Consider the following 14,781-nt stretch of genomic DNA (forward strand, 5'->3'; position numbering starts at 1 on the left):
TAGCTCAGAGCCAGGCGCATAGGCGTCAGTAAATGTAACTCTTATTCACATCGATTACCAATACTCTTATCTCTTAATTTTCCTCTTTGTTTATGTATTTAATTTTCAAGTACTTATTTTCCTTCTTTCCTTTTTTTTTTCCTCTTATAGAATGCTTTGTTTGCTCTTATCTACTGCAGTACTTTGGAAGAAAGGAAAACTCTGCTTTTAATTCTACTAGTTCAATGAAATCCTACAGTGTTTCAAACACAGCTTTAAACCTTTATGTAATTATCAAAGTCAATATCAGAAAAATACTTTTCAATTCTCTTTTATGTTGTTATTTTAAATTCACCTCAGTTTTAGTTGTTTTTCTTCCCATTTTCCTGTCTTTGTCAATCTACCTTGGATTGAATGCCAGTCCCCAACCCTCATTTCAATAAGGACACTTTCTTTCAAGGAAGCATATGCTTTCCTTTGATCAGGGATCTACCCTGTATCTCTATTTTTTAAACTCAAATTTTCCAATTACAAATGTAACCCATGTTTGTTAAAAAAAAGAGAGAGAGAGAGAGAGAGAGAGAGAGAGAAAATCTGTCCCTCCTGCCCATTCCTAACTCAAGTTTTATTCCCCAGGGACCATTTTTAACAGCTGTGTATCCATCCCTCCAGAATGTTTGCAATGTACCCCAAACTGCATATAAGCATGTACCAGAGGTTTGTTTTTAGTGTTTAAGTTTGAAAAAAGGGGGATTGTACTGCATGTGCTGTTCTGCTCAAATTTTTTTTTAACCTAAAAAATCATGAACATCTTTCTATGTTACTAATGTTATGGACTGAATTGTGTCCCCCAGATTTTATATGTTGAAGTTCTAGTTTCCAGCACCTAAGAATGTGACTGTGTTGGGAGATAGGCTGTTTTTATTTGTTTGTTTTTATTTTTGGTTGCGCTGAGTCTTTGTTGTCACGCACGGCTTTTCTCTAGTTGCGGCGAGTGGGGGCTTCTCTTCCTTGTGGTGCCCTGGCTTCTCATCACAATGGCTTTTTCTGGCTGTGGGGCACAAGCTCTAGTTGCATGGGCAGCATATGGACTCAGCAGCTGCAGCTTGCAGGTCCTAAAGAGCAGGCTCAGTAGTTGTGGCACATGGACTTAGTTGCCCCATAGCATGTGGAATCTTCCTAGACCAGGGATTGAACCCTTGTTTCTTGCATCGGCAGGCAAATTCTTATCCACTGTACCACCAGGAAAGTCCAGGAAATAGAGTTTAAAGACAAAGTTAAGTGCGAATAAAGTTGTTAGTGTGGTCTCTACTCCAATATGACTGATGTCCTTATAAGAAGAGAAAATTTGGACACAGATGATACAGAGAAAAGACCACATGAAGGCACATGAAAAGACAGCCATTTACAAGCCAAGGAGAGAGGCCTTGTTGACACACTGTTTCAGGTTTCTAGCCTCCAGAACTGCAAGAAAATAAACCTCTATTCTTTAAGCCTCCCACCTAATCTGTTACTTTTTTAAGGCAGCCCTAGCAAACCAATATAGTAAATATGCACCTACTTTGTTCTTTTTAACAGTAATATGGCATTCTTTATCATAAATAGTATGTAATATTTGTCAGAATATATTTAACCACTTCACTGTTGTCACAAATATGTTTATATTATAAATAATGCTTATAATAAATATCCTTATACCTATATCCTCTATACTTGTATCACTAGTTATTAATAAATTCTTAAAGATGGGATTACTATATCAAAAGGTATGTATATTTAAAAGTTAAATTTATCAGATAAAGACAAATATGATATCACTTATATGTGGAATCTAAAAAAAATTATACAAATGAACTTGTTTACAAAACAGAAGTAGACTCACAGACATTAAAAACACACTTATGGTTACCAAAGAGGAAAGGGGGAAGAGATAAATTAGGAGTTTGGGATTAGCAGATACAAACTACTATAGATGAAATAGATAGCCAACAATAACCTATTGTATAACACAGGGAACTATACTCAATATCTTCTAATAACCTATAATGGAAAAAAATCTAGAAAAATAATCTAATCTATACATATATGTATAACTGAATCACTTTGTTGTACACATGAAAGTAATACAACACTGTTAGAACTAACACCCAAAAAGATGGCCTTTTCATTATAGGGGACAGGAATGCAAATGTAGGAAGTCAAGAAACACCTGGAGTAACAGGCAAATTTGGCCTTGGAGTACGGAATGAAGCAGGGCAAAGGCTAATAGAGTTTTGCCAAGAGAACGCACTGGTCATAGCAAACACCCTCTTCCAAAAACACAGGAGAAGACTCTACACATGGACATCACCAGATGGTCAACACTGAAATCAGATTGATTATATTCTTTGCAGCCAAGATGGAGAAGCTCTATACAGTCAACAAAAACAAGACCAGGAGCTGACTGTGGCTCAGATCATGAACTCCTTATTGCCAAATTCAGACTTAAATTGAAGAAAGTAGGGAAAACTGCTAGATCATTCAGGTATGACCTGAATCAAATCCTTTATGATTATACAGTGGAAGTGAGAAATAGACTTAAGGGCCTAGATCTGATAGATTGAGTGCCTGAAGAACTATGGATGGAGGTTTGTGACATTGTATAGGAGACAGGGATCAAGACCATCCCCGTGGAAAAGAAATGCAAAAAAGCAAAATGGCTGTCTGAGGAGGCCTTACAAATAGCTGTGAAAGAAGAGAAGCAAAAAGCAAAGGAGAAAAGGAAAGATATAAGCATCTGAATGCAGAGTTCCAAAGAAAAGCAAGGAGAGACAAGAAAGTCTTCCTCAGTGATCAATGCAAAGCAATAGAGGAAAAGAACAGAATGGGAAAGACTAGAGATCTCTTCAAGAAAATTAGAGATACCAAGGGAACATTTCATGCAAAAATGGGCTCAATAAAGGACAGAAATGGTATGGACCTAACAGAAGCCAAAGATATTAAGAAGAGGTGGCAAGAATACACAGAAGAACTGTACAAAAAAGCTCTTCACGACTCAGATAATCACGATGGTGTGATCACTCACCTAGAGACAGACATCTTGGAAAGTGAAGTCAAGTGGGCCTTAGAAAGCATCACTACGAACAAAGCTAGTGGAAGTGATGGAATTCCAGTGGAGCTGTTTCAAATCCTGAAAGATGATGCTGTGAAAGTGCATCACTCAATATGCCAGCAAATTTGGAAAACTCAGCAGTGGCCACAGGACTGGAAAAGCTCAGTTTTCATTCCAATTCCAAAGAAAGGCAATGCAAAAGAACGCTCAAACTACCGCACAATTGCACTCATCTCACATGTTAGTAAAGTAACGCTCAAAATTCTCCAAGCCAGGCTTCGGCAATATGTGAACCATGAACTTCCAGATGTTCAAGCTGGTTTTAGAAAAGGCAGAGGAACCGGAGATCAAATTGCCAATATTTGTTGGATCATAGTAAAAGCAAGAGAGTTCCAGAAAAACATCTATTTCTGCTTTATTGACTGTGCCAAAGCCTTTGACTGTGTGGATCACAATCAACTGTGGAAAATTCTGAAAGAGATGGGAATACCAGACCACCTGACCTGCCTCTTGAGAAACCTATATGCAGGTCAGGAAGCAACAGTTAGAACAGGACATGGAACAACAGACTGGTTCCAAATAGGAAAAGGAGTATGTCAAAGCTGTATAGTGTCACCCTGCTTATTAAACTTCTATGCAGAGCACATCATGAGAAACGCTGGGCTGGAAGAAGCACAAGCTGGAATCAAGATTGCCAGGAGAAATATCAATCACCTCAGGTATGCAGATGACACCACCCTTATGGCAGAAAGTGAAGAGGAACTAAAAAGCCTCTTGATGAAAGTGAAAGAGGAGAGTGAAAAAGTTGGCTTAAAGCTCAACATTCAGAAAACGAAGATCATGGCATCCAGTCCCATCACTTCGTGGGAAATAGATGGGGAAACAGTGGAAACAGTGTCAGACTTTATTTCGGGGGGTTCCAAAATCACCGCAGATGGTGATTGCAGCCATGAAATTAAAAGACGCTTACTCCTTGGAAGAAAAGTTGTGACCAACCTAGATGGCATACTCAAAAGCAGAGACATTACTTTGCCAACAAAGGTCCATCTAGTCAAGGCTATGGTTTTTCCAGTAGTCATGTATGGATGTGAGAGTTGGACTGTGAAGAAAGCTGAGTGCTGAAGAATTGATGCTTTTGAACTGTGGTGTTGGAGAAGACTCTTGAGAGTCCCTTGGACTGCAAGGATATCCAATCAGTCCAGTCTGAAGGAGATCAGTCCTGGCTGTTCTTTGGAAGGAATGATGCTAAAGCTGAAACTCCAATACTTTGGCCCACCTCATGAGAAGACTTGACTCATTGGAAAAGACTCTGATGCTGGCAGGGATTGGGGGCAGGAGGATAAGGGGACGACAGAGGATGAGATGGCTGGATGGCATCACCGACTTGCTGGACCTGAGTTTGAGTGACTCCGGGAGTTGGTGATGGACAAGGAGGCCTGGTGTGCTGCGATTCATGGGGTCGCAAAGAGTTGGACATGACTGAGCGACTGAACTGAACTGAGCGATTGAACTGAAAACATCTATACTTCAGTAACAAATAAATAAATTTATGTGTTCCAAGTTGTCCCCTAAGAATGTTATATCAGTTTACACTCTAACCAATAATGTGTATGCTGCTGCTGCTAAGTCACTTCAGCTGTGTCCGACTCTGTGCAACCCCATAGATGGCAGCCCACCAGGCTACCCTGTCCCTGGGATTCTCCAGGCAAGAACACTGGGGTGGGTTGCCATTGCCTTCTCCAAATAATGTGTTGGGATGGTCTATTTCATTAAACTCTCACAAATGCTAGATATTGAAAATACTTTTTATCCTTATTATGAAAATTATAAATGTACAGGAAAGTAGAGAGAATAGAGTAGCAGATGCCATAAACTTACCACTTAGATTTAATAATTATTTTAACATTTGTCATGTTTCACTTTTTTTAAGTAGAAGCTTTTTAAAATAAATATAGACTCCTAAATATCTCACTCCTATTATTTTTTCTTCCAGTTCTGTTGAAATACAATTGATAAATAGCACTGTAAGTTTAAGATGTACAGCATGATTTGATTTACATACATTATGAAGTGATTATTAGAATAAGCTTATTAACCATCTATTTTCTCACATTTAAACAAATTTTATAAAATAGAAAATAAATTTTCTTTTGGTGAGAACTCAGGATTTACTTTCTTAACAACTTTCATATATAACATGCAGCAGTATTAATTGTAGTTATCATGTTGCACATTACTTCTCTAGTACTTTGTTATCTTGTACCTGGAAGTTTGTAACTTTTGACTGCCTTCCTCCAATTCCCTCCCCCCCCATCCCCACCTCACTCCTAAATGTTTTGATATCAGTTCAGTTCAGTTGCTCAGTCATTTCCGACTCTTTGCGACCCCATGAATCGCAGCACGCCAGGCCTCCCTGTTCATCACCATCTCCCGGAGTTCACTCAGACTCACGTCCATCGAGTCCGTGATGCCATCCAGCCACCTCATCCTCTGTCGTCCCCTTCTCCTCCTGCCCCCAATCCCTCCCAGCATCAGAGTCTTTTCCAATGAGTCATGTCTTCTCATGAGGTGGCCAAAGTACTGGAGTTTCAGCTTTAGCATCATTCCTTCCAAAGAAATCCCAGGGTGATCTTCAGACTGGACTGATTGGATCTCCTTGCAGTCCAAGGGACTCTCAAGAGTCTTCTCCAACACCACAGTTCAAAAGCATCAATTCTTTGGTGCTCAGCCTTCTTTACAGTCCAACTCTCGCATCCATACATGACCACAGGAAAAACCTTAGCCTTGATTAGACGGACCTTAGTCGGCAAAGTAATGTCTCTGCTTTTGTATATACTATCTAGGTTGGTCATAACTTTTCTTCCAAGGAGTAAGTGTCTTTTAATTTCATGGCTGCAGTCACCATCTGCAGTGATTTTGGAGCTGCCCAAAATAAAGTCTGACACTGTTTCCACTGTTTCCCCATCTATTTCCCATGAAGTGATGGGACCAGATGCCATGATCTTACTTTTCTGAATGTTGAGCTTTAAGCCAACTTTTTCACTCTCCTCTTTCACTTTCATCAAGAGGCTTTTTAGTTCCTCTTCATTTTCTGCCATATCTTTCTCCAGGTGGTGTCATCTGCATACCTGAGGTGATTGATATTTCTCCTGGCAATCTTGATTCCAGCTTGTGTTTCCTCCAGTCCAGCGTTTCTCATGATGTAATCTGCCTATAAGTTAAATAAGCTTGGTGACAATATATAGCCTTGATGCACTCCTTTTCCTATTTGGAACCAGTCTGTTGTTCCATGTCCAGTTCTCACTGTTGCTTCCTGACCTGCATACAGATTTCTCAAGAGGCAGGTCAGGTGGTCTGGTATTCCCATCTTTTGAAGAATTTTCCACAGTTGATTGTGATCCACACAGTCAAAGGCTTTGGCATAGTCAATAAAGCAGAAATAGATGTTTTTCTGGAACTCTCTTGCTTTTTCCATGATCCAGCGGATGTTGGCAATTTGATCTCCGGTTCCTCTGCCTTTTCTAGAACCAGCTTGAATATCAGGGAGTTCACGTATTGCTGAAGCCTGGCTTGGAGAATTTTGAGCATTACTTTATTAGCATGTGAGATGAGTGCAATTGTGCGGTAGTTTGAGCGTTCTTTTGCATTGCCTTTCTTTGGGATTGGAATGAAAACTGAGCTTTTCCAGTCCTGTGGCCACTGCTGAGTTTTCCAAATTTGCTGGCATATTGAGTGATGCACTTTCACAGCATCATCTTTCAGGATTTGAAACAGCTCCACTGGAATTCCATCACCTCCACTAGCTTTGTTCGTAGTGATGCTTTCTAAGGCCCACTTGACTTCACTTTCCAAGATGTCTGGCTCTAGATTAGTGATCACATCTTCATGATTATCTGGGTTGTGAAGATCTTTTTTTCAACATGCGTATCTAAATAAGAATTCTTCCCTACAGAACCACAGTTAATATCAACACACCTAAGTTTCCCAAACTTGGCCCCAAAATGTCTTTGCAGAAACTTTGTTCATATTAGAATCCAATCAGGAACTCTGATTGCATTTGGTTGTTGGGCTTCTGAAGTGTACTTTAATCTAAAACAGACACTCCTTTTCCTGTCTGTCTTTATCTTTCTCATACCCCCAATTAAAACACACACACACACACACATTCATTTGACTGTGTCAGGCATGTGGAATCTTGGTTCCCTGTCCAGGGATTGAACCCACTTCCTCTGCATTAGCGCATGAACTCTTAACTACTAGACCACTAGGAAGTCTTCCCTCCAGCTTTTTATTTTCCTATGACACCACTTGGAAAGACCAGGTCAGTTGCTCCCTGCTGCCGCTGCTGCTAAGTCACTTCAGTTGTGTCCGATTCTGTGCGACCCCAATAGACGGCAGCCCACCAGGCTCCCCTGTCCCTGGGCTCCTCCAGGCAAGAATACTGGAGTTGGTTGCCATTTCCTTCTCCAATGCATGAAAGTGAAAAGTGAAAGTGAAGTCACTCAGTCGTGTCTGGCTCTTAGCGACCCCATGGCGGCTGGAGTGTGTTGCCTTTGCCTTCTCTGCAGTTGTTCCCTCAGTTCAGTTCAGTCACTCAGTCGTGTCCAGCTCTTTGCGACCCCATGAATCGCAGCACACCTGGCCTCCCTGTCCATCACCAACTCCTGGAGTTCACTCAAACTCACGTCCATCGAGTCGGTGATGCCATCCAGCCATCTCATCCTCTGTCATCCCCTTCTCCTGCCCCCAATCCCTGCCAGCATCAGAGTCTTTTCCAATGAGTCAAGTCTTCACATGAGGTGGCCAAAGTATTGGAGTTTCAGCTTTAGCATCATTCCTTCCAAAGAACACCCAGGACTGATCCCCTTTAGAATGGACTGGTTGGATCTCCTTGCAGTCCAAGGGACTCTCAAGAGTCTTCTCCAACACCACAGTTCAAAAGCATCAATTCTTTGGCGTTCAGCCTTCTTCACAGTCCAACTCTCATATCCATACATGACCATTGGAAAAATCATAGCCTTGACTAGACAGACCTTTGTTGGCAAAGTAATGTCTCTGCTTTTGAATATACTATCTAAGTTGGTCATAACTTTCCTTCCAAGGAGTAGGCATCTTTTAATTTCATGGCTGCAATCACCATCTGCAGTGATTTTGGAGCCCAGGAAAATAAAGTCTGACACTGTTTCTACTGTTTCCCCGTCTATTTCCCATGAAATGATGGGACCAGATGCCATGATCTTCATTTTCTGAATGTAGAGTTTTAAGTCAACTTTTTCACTCTCCTCTTTCACTTTCATCAAGAGGCTTTTTAGTTCCTCTTCACTTTCTGCCATAAGGGTGGTGTCATCTGCATATCTGAGGTGATGATATTTCTCCTGGCAATCTTGATTCCAGATTGTGCTTCTTCCCTAGAATGTCCTAATTTCTGGATTTTTCTTATTATCATTTAAAAATAACCCCGATAATTTTCTGTTATTGGAAGTTGAATCTAAAGGCTTAGTTAAATTCAGGTTGAACACTGTATCACATAATGATGTAACTAGGAGTCACATAATGAAGCTCTGGGGTTATTCCATTGTTTGTGATGTTGAGATTGATCACAGGGTGTTTGTAGTGACTATCACCTTGGAACCAGCTAATGATCTGTGAGGTGATAATTTTGCCACCAGGTAACTATCCAACCTTTTACCTGGTGTTTTTAGCATCTGTTGGTAATTCTTGGGCTTAATTGTGTCCTTGAAGTGAAGTGAAGTTGCTCAGTCATGTCCGACTCTTTGCGACCACAGGGACTGTAGCCTACCAGGCTCCATCCATGGGATTTTCCAGGCGAGAATACCGGAGTGGGTTGCCATCTCCTTCTCCAGAGGATCTTCCCGACCCAGGGATCGAATCCAGGTCTCCCGTATTGCAGGCAGACGCTTTACCGTCTCAGCCACCAAGGAACTGTAAATTGTGATTTTCCAATTCTGTCTACTTTTATAACTGACATTTTTCTTGAAAGAAGTGCTTTTCCTCATCAACTAGGAATATTAGGTACACTGAGATGTAATTACTGTTGCAAAGGAAAAATGTTCCTGTCCCTTTCAGAGAAAGAACTTGGTGTAATGGTTACCTGCAAAATTTATTTTCTTTGCTTGCTTGCTTGTTTCATTCCCTTACTTTATTTTTCTTGAGTATCATATGAACTCAAGGTCTTATATAGTCAGTGTTTTTCAGTTAATTACAGTCATTGTTATTTTGATACTAAAACTGTCCCAACTTTGGCCAGTAGTTTCCTCTGTCAAGCTGGTTCTTCTGTCAGTATTTAAAAAGTGTCCTTTTAAGTTAATATTATAGGTTGGATAGTGGTATTTCTTTTTATTAAATTAGAAAAATGTAAAGTATAATTGATTTACAATGTTGTGCCAATTTCTGCTGTACAGCAAAGTGACTTGGTTATATACATATATACATTCTGTTTTTATATTTTTTTCCATTATGGTTTATATATGGTTAATATAATTTTCTGTGCTATACATTAGGACCTTGTTGTTTATCCATGGAAAGTGGTATTTCTTTGTGGTTTTAAATTTTATCTCTCTGATCAGTGGTGAAGGTGATCATCTTTCATATTTTACCAGCCATTTGTATTTCTTTGGGGCTTGTTTATTCATATTTTTGTCTATTTTTTCTTGGTATAAATGTATTTACACCAATTACCAAGTTTCATCTCTACAAATGAAATGTTTTCAGTACTTATTGCCAGTCTCTTCCAACTGCAACTTCCTTATGTTTGAATTTTTTCTTTTGATCATCTCTTGCTCTAGAATGTGTCTTGAAATAGCTTATTCATAGAGCGGCTACATTTCATTAGTTCTGGCATATTTGAAAAATGCCCTTCTATTAAATAATAACATGTCCTTAAAAGCTTGGTGAATGTTGCTTTATTGTTACCTGAAGAGTCTTGGATACTTATAAGATTCTTATTTTTAAATCTTAAAAATTTTCCCCAAATAGGCTTTTCTATGAAAATCTAAAACTCAACATTCAAAAAACTAGGAACATGGCGTCCAGTCCCATTACTTCATGGCAAATAGATGGGGAAAAAGTGGCAGATTTTATTTTCCTGGACTCCACTGCAACTGTGGACAGTGACTGCAGCCATGAAATTTAAAAGACGCTTACTCCTTGGAAGAAAAGCTATGACCAACCTAGATAGCATATTAAAAAGCAGAGACGTCACTTTGCTGACAGAAGTCCATATAGTCAAAGCTATGGATTTTCCAGTAGTCATGTATGGATGTGAGAACTGGACTATCAAGAAGGCTGAGCCCCCCAAGAGCTGATGCTTTTGAACTGTGGTAATGGAGAAGATTCTTGAGAGTCACTTGGACTGCAAGGAGATCAAACCAGTCCATCCTAAAGGAAATCAACCCTGGTTATTCATTGGAAGGACTGATGCTGAAGCTGAAGCTCCAACACTTTGGCCACCTGATGTGAAGAAATGACTCACTGGAAAAGACCCTGATATTGGGAAAGATTTAGGGCAGGAGGAGATGACGTTAACAGAGGATAAGATGGTTGAATGGCATCACTGACTCAATGGACATGAGTTTGAGCAAATTCTGGAAGATAGTGAAGGAAAACCTGGTGTGCTGCTGTCCATGGAGTTGCAAAGAATTAGACACAACTTAGTGACTGAACAACAACAAGGCAGTCTTTTCCTAAAATAAGTTTAGCACAAAATAAACATTCAAATAATTTCTGAATCATTTTTAAAGATTACATAAAATTTATTTTTACTTTAAAATTTATTATTGCTTCTGTTTATCCATCAGTTTTTTTTTTTTTCAGTTCATTCACGTAAATAGGATTTCACCTTGAGAGAGTTTTGTTAGTACAAATATTTCAGGAAAAAAACTTTAAAAATTAATATTTTAGCTTTTTAAGATTGTACTGGGCTGTTTACTCATCTATGGGATTCCCTGATGGCTCATATGGTAAAAGAGTCTGCCTGCAATGCAGGAGACCCAGGTTTGTCCCCTGGGTCAGAAAGATCCTCTAGGGAAGGAAATGGCAGCCCACTCCAATATTCTTGCCTGGAAAATCCCATGGATGGAGGAACCTGGCAGGCTACAGTCCATGGGGTCATAAAGAGTCAGACATGACTGAGCAACTTCATTTCATTTCACTTCACTTTACTTGTCCGTAGGACAAGTAGGGACTATATCTGCCTTATTCATCAGCTTATCCTCAGAACTTAGCACAGCTGTTCAATAAATATTTGTTGAATTAATTTATTTCAAGTATTATTTAGCATATCTTCCTTTTTCTTATTATATCTTCATCTTTTATCCCTAACTGATAGACTTCCATTTTTGCCTTCTTTCTTTTTTTTTTCAAACTTAAAACTTTTTATTTTGTATTAGGGTATAGCTGGTTAGTGCTTCCCTGGTGGCTCAAATGGTCAAGAATCTGCTTGGGGTCGCAAAGAGTTATACACAACTGAGCAGAATGCCTGCAATGAAGGAGACCCAGTTTGATCCCTGGATCAGGACGATCCCCTGGAGAAGGGAATGGCTACCCACTCCAGTATTCTTGCCTGGAGAATTCCATACGTAGAGGACCTGTCAGGGTACAGTCCATGGGGGCACAAAGAGTCAGACACAACTGAGAGACTGACATTTTCACTGTTCACTGAGCTACTGACCTTTTCCCTGTTCACCGAGCGACCAACACTAACACTTAGCCGATTAACAATGTTGTGTTTGTTTCAGGTGAACATTGAAGAGACTCAGCCATAAATACGCATGTATCCACTCTCCCCCCAAAACCCTTCCCATCCAGGCTGGTACATCACATTGAGTAGAGTTCCGTGTGCTATACAATAGGTCCTTGTTTGTTATTCATTTTCAAAATTGCCTTCTTTCTGTAACTTAATATCCTGAGGTGTCTGAATGTAATACAGGTACGCCACTGAAACTTTTCCACCTCTGAGCAGTCTTCCATTAACTCTAAACTTTTTCTTTACCTAGCAGATTGTTCTAGCACAGTATTGTTCACACTGGCCATTAGCAGGTTATGACTAGCACTTCTTGAAAAATGAATAGGTGAGTATGGTGCCTCGAGTAGGAGCATCCTAAAACATCTGTGAGAGTTAGCCCTGATGCCTTGTGTGTCATGCCAGGAGGGGCGAGAGTCTCCCCTTCTGCCAGCAGGCTGGGCTGTGCCCAAACTCAGCTTCCCAGGATAACTTTATACCCCTAACAAAAGGGGTTGCAACTTCCTAAGGACCCCTGAAATCCCCAGGTATTGGGCAGCTGGCACCTAAACATAGTCACACTGGCTCCAGTCTCTGTTTCCACATTTGGACAAGGCTGATTTCTCACAATTTTACTCCAAGAAAGTATCATCTCAGGGTACATGCCCCTCTACTGAAATGCAACAGCACCTAGCCACAGCATCTCGCTCTCTCTAGGATAATGGGAAGACCTGAGGCCATGCCGTCTTCTCTTCCTGACCCTCAGGTTGTGTGTTTCCCCATTAAAGTGAAAGTGAAGTCGCTCAGTCATGTCCGACTCTTTGCGACCCCATGGACTATAGCCTACCAGGCTCCTCCCTCCATGGGATTCTCCAGGCAAGAGTACTGGAGTGGGTTGCCATTTCCTTCTCCAGGGGATCTTCCCGACCCAAGGATCGAACCCTGGTCTCCTGCATTCCCAGGCAGACACTTTAACCTCTGAGCCACCAGAGTGGTCCTTAACTCAAGGTGCATGACCATGTGGAATTCACCTCGAGGCCTGTACCATGATAGGTGAACCATGCACAGACTCCCTCCTTACTTTGAACAACAACAACAAAATATATGGTAAAATTTGTTCTCTATGCATTCATGTCGTCTCACTCAGCTAATTTTGAAAAAATAGGTGTTGGATGCTGTTGGAAATTGATATGGGTTCTGACTGTTTGTGCCTCTTACTCCTTGTGGAGTAAGAAATGACAACCACTCCAGGATTCTTCCCTGGAAAATTCCTTGGGCAGAGAAGCCTGGCAGGCTAGAGTCCATTGGTTGCAGAGTTGGACACACTCCTCAATTCATATGTTAAAACTTTAATCCCCATTGTAATGCCATCTGGAAATGGAACTTTCAGGAGGTAACTGGATCATATGGGTGGAGCCCTCATGATGGGATTAGTATCCTTAGAAGAAACAGGAAAAACCTTCTCTCTTTGCTCTCTGCTTTATGAGGATACAATGAGAAGATTGACATCTGCAAACTAGTAAGAGAGCTCTCACTGTTGTAGGAAAGGGGATCCCTTCTAGGGCTCAAGAGTGGGCTAACACTCAGAAATGAGTTGTTAGAGGAGACACATGTGCTGACAAAGAGACTATTGGGGAAGGGACATCCCCCCCCCCCCCGCCCCCGCCCCCAGGGAGGGGTGGAGCAGAAAGCAGGAGGGTAAGGGAACCCAGGGTTCTCTGGGTCCTGGTGCACACAAGGTTTTGTTTGAGCCCTCCTAGCCTCTCTGGTGGGTGTGGGGTTTAATTCTAAACATGATTCTGTCCCTTCTACCGTCTTGCTGGGGCTTTGCCCTTGGACATGGGGTATCTTTTTTTTTGGTGGGATCCAACATTCTCCTGTCGATGGTTGTTTCGCAGTGAGTTGCAGCTTTGGAGTTCTTACAGAAGATGAACGCATGTCCTTCTACGCCACCATCTTAGAGCTTTGCTATGTTATGCATGGAGAGTCATGTATGGATGTGAGAGTTGGTCCTTAAAGAAAGCTGAGCACTGAAGAATTTATGCTTTTGAACTGGGGTGTTGGAGAAGACTTTTGAGAGTCCCTTGGACTGCAAGGAGATCAAACCAGTCCATCCTAGAGGAAATCAGTCCTGAATATTCACTGGAAGGACTGATGCTGAAGTTGAAACTCCAATATTTTGGCCATGTCATGCAAAGAACTGACTCATTGGAAAAGACCTTGATGCTGAGAAAGATTAAAGTCAGGAGGAGAAGGGGACGACAGAGAATGAGATGGTTGGATGGCATCACTGACTTGATGGACATGAGTTTGAGTAAGGTCTGGGAGATGGTGATGGGACAGGGAAGCCTGGTGTGCTGCAGTCCATGGGGTCGCAAAGAGTTGCACACGACTGAGTGACTGAACCAAACTGAACTGAAGGGAACCCAGGAGGGCTACTCTGCTAGGTGGCTTGCAGATTTTAGGTAATAGGATTAGTTTCTGAGTTGTCATTGGCCAATCATTCTGATTCGGGGTCCTTCCTGGTGGCACACGCATCTCTGAGCCAAGATGGATTCCAGCAAGCAGGATTCTGGCATGTTGGTAGGACATATAGGTTAGTGTTTCCTTTTGGCCTTTCTGGAATTCTGGTTGGAGATGGCTTGTTAGTTCCGTGTTCCTTACCAGGACCTCCTGTCATAAAATAACTCTTGCAGATGGGACTGGTCAGGGTGGACGGTTTCAGTGTTTCTCCTAACATCAGTTCAGTTCAGTTCAGTTCAGTCGCTCAGTCGTGTCCGACTCTGCGACCCCATGAAGCGCAGCACGCCAGGCCTCCCTGTGCATCACCAGCTCCCGGAGTTCACTCAGACTCACGTCCATCGAGTCAGTGATGCCATCCAGCCATCTCATCCTCTGTCGTCCCCTCTCCTCCTGCCCCCAGTCCCTACTAGCATCAGAGTCTTTTCCAATGAGTGAACTCTTCGCATGA

Source organism: Ovis canadensis, chromosome 3 (genome assembly GCF_042477335.2).
Source record: "Ovis canadensis isolate MfBH-ARS-UI-01 breed Bighorn chromosome 3, ARS-UI_OviCan_v2, whole genome shotgun sequence".
NCBI classification, from domain to species: domain Eukaryota; kingdom Metazoa; phylum Chordata; class Mammalia; order Artiodactyla; family Bovidae; genus Ovis; species Ovis canadensis.